The sequence below is a fragment of the Triticum urartu genome, chromosome 7A, assembly GCF_056163025.1.
Source record: "Triticum urartu cultivar PI428250 chromosome 7A, HENAU_Tu73, whole genome shotgun sequence".
Taxonomy (NCBI): Eukaryota; Viridiplantae; Streptophyta; class Magnoliopsida; order Poales; family Poaceae; genus Triticum; species Triticum urartu.
The window spans coordinates 290,232,751-290,235,699 of NC_141879.1; positions in this window are offsets into that span (position 1 = coordinate 290,232,751).

A 2,949-nucleotide genomic window follows, 5' to 3' on the forward strand; every position below is an offset into this window, starting at 1 on the left:
TCAATCTACATTACTACTTATGCTATTTTGGTGCAATGCTATGTCTGATATCTTATGGCAGTACTTGTAGATTTTATGCTGATGTAAATATTGTACTAAACTGACATGTACGATTAAATACGGAGTTACTAAGGGTCCTATAGGTTGGAGAGACTAGTATCCTATTTTTTCAAGATAGTAAATTCTTGTTCTAAAGTTTAATCTATTACTTGTGTTCTAAAATTTACCTTGTTTTACTAAATTATGTTGTTATTACTAAATTTTTTCATTGTTGTACTAAAATTTTCCTTGCTACTGTTGTCCTAAAATCTAACCATTGAGTAGGAAGGAAGAAATTAAGGGAGCAAAAATAATGAGGAAGGAGCGCTCAGGAGAAGTTAACTAAAAATCCACTTAAGGTGTGACCTTCACGTAACTCAAAAATCCTAATCGGATATTCATGACAATTGCACCAGACACATGATATCCATTCGTATAACTGTATATAGTATATTGTACTTGATGCTATTATTGTTCCTTTTTAACTTGATGCTCATATTGTTCCTTTTTAAATTGATGCTTATATTGTTTCTTTGAGCATAAAATATTTTTAAATTGTTGAAACCTCGCATCTATTTGTTCAGGAGAACTGCAGATCTTTCTATGAAAATGAAGGTTGTGTTGTATGTCAGCACATGTTTTTTTTCAAAGGAAGTACTGGATATCTTACATTCTATGTTTGCTTCAAGTTTACTTGAACTCAATTGACATCTAGCAGATTTCTTCATAAGAAAACAAGGAACAAAAGTGTGTAAGATGTAGGATATATTGCTCCACTTTTCCGCCTGCAATGTTACTAATGTGATAGCCTTCAACATTTATATGTTGCTCCTCTACATTTTTGTGCTCTGTTAACCTGATTTTCTCTATCGTAAATTACTCATCTCATTACCATTTTTTGTAGATTGCTGAGATAAATGGATGATGCATGGCTCAGATGTTCATTGCAAGGCATAGAATGGGGTTAATTAGAATGTCATTTTCAGGAAAATGTTTCAAACATTATAGTTGATTGGAAGATCGGGAATTTTGCTACTAGTAGATAGCTCACATCTTGTAATGTTTGGATAGTGTTCAGTGTAATGCAACATAGTTGATTTAATATATGAGATCTTTCCATTTATTGTACTATGCCTCCTATGCACTATATGTATTGAACTAATAATTGTGGATGGCAATGTATAAAATATCATCAATTATTCATGCTATGTACGGAAGCCTCTAGTCGTTGCAATGATGGTAGCCACCAACGCATATGAAGCGTTGTAAGACTCTAACTCTACATGTTGCTACCTTACAACGCTTCTAAATGGCGTTTACCAACGCATGTATATACGTTGTAGTAGACCCTAGCGACGCCACCAATGACAACGCATAATAATCCGTTGGTGTAGGCCTTAGCAACGCATATATGGACATACGTCAACACATTGATGCGTTGCTGTAGGGGGGTTCCTGTTGTAGTGTCATCTATGCCATATGTGCAAATTGAGTTTATTTTAATGGCCAATGCATAGTCACTACGATGAGATTGCAAATATGACATATGGTGGATCTCATGCATAGCATATGACAAGTCAAGCGGATTGTCAAACATGATGTGACCGAGAGAATTAGCACAAGAAATCCTATGTAACATGGCATCACAACTAATAGACTCCACATGGCAATCATCATACTCATCATAAATGGGTAAATCATCGCATGGGGAAGTCGCACTAGCATGAAGCATGATAAGAGGTTGATCAACATCATGCAAGCAATCAATGTCAAGAATGTCCACTAGTGGGACTAGAGCATCACCTTCACCTATGTTACCTTTGTCATTCCACTCATGTGGTGTAGGTGAGGTGGGAAAGACCAAATGGTGGTCACCTTCATGTTGATGGAACCATGTGGGGGGTGCATCATATTCCACCATGGACATTGTCTTGTCCAAAGGGAGGACGCAGTCATCACGAATTGGCGCGCCATCATAGATGGGAACTAGCACCAAATGAGAAGACACAATAGAGGTAGAGGTTAAGTCGTTAGTGTTGAAAGTGGCCTCACATGACCTATCAACTATCTCACCCTCTCTATGTGGTGGTTCACTCACTCCCTCAAGGTAGGTGCACTCAATGTCACATATGGTGGAGTCACTCATCTCACTCAAGTGGTGGGGGTTGTGGCTCTCCTCACATGGGAATTGGGGTAACACATCATATATGGGGCTAGTGGTGAAGTCACTCTCACTCTCAATATGGTGGCAAAAGTCACTCAAGTCATCATACGTCGCCGTGGTCGAAGGGAAAATCCCATGCTCAACCATCTCATCACCATCGCCATGGATGAACGCCGAAGATGGCACATCATCACTCTCGCCTCCTAAGATGGAAGCATCATCCTTGCTCACCACCTTGTCGCTCGCCTCCAAAGCTTGGTCCTTGAGGGTCTCCGTAGTCGTACTCGTCGCCGCACTATCTTGAAAAAGAGTCATGGAGGACTCGGCATCATCAATGCCACAAAGAGGGATGGCGGTGAAGTCGTACTTGGGAGCATCATCTTGGAGCTCGTCGGGCTTGGACATCTTGGCGGTACTAGCCTCATGCTCGTTCTCATGGAGCTTGGTCGTCACGAAGTGAGCTTGGGGTGGAGAAGCTTTGGCCTTCATGAGTTCTTGTTCCGCCTTGAGAGCACCAGTGTAGTTGTCGTCGAGGGACTTGTAGTTCTCGAGGAATATTGTCTTGGAGATGTCGTTGTGTAATCCCATCATGAAGTGGAACTTCATCGAAATGGGGTCGTCCATGCCGGCTCGTCGTAAGGCAATCTTCATCTCCTTGAAGTACTTGTCGATGGACTTGGATCCTTGGATGGTGTTCTCCAATTGGTGTTGAAGTTGTTCCGTGTAGGTAGGAGGCACGAACTCTC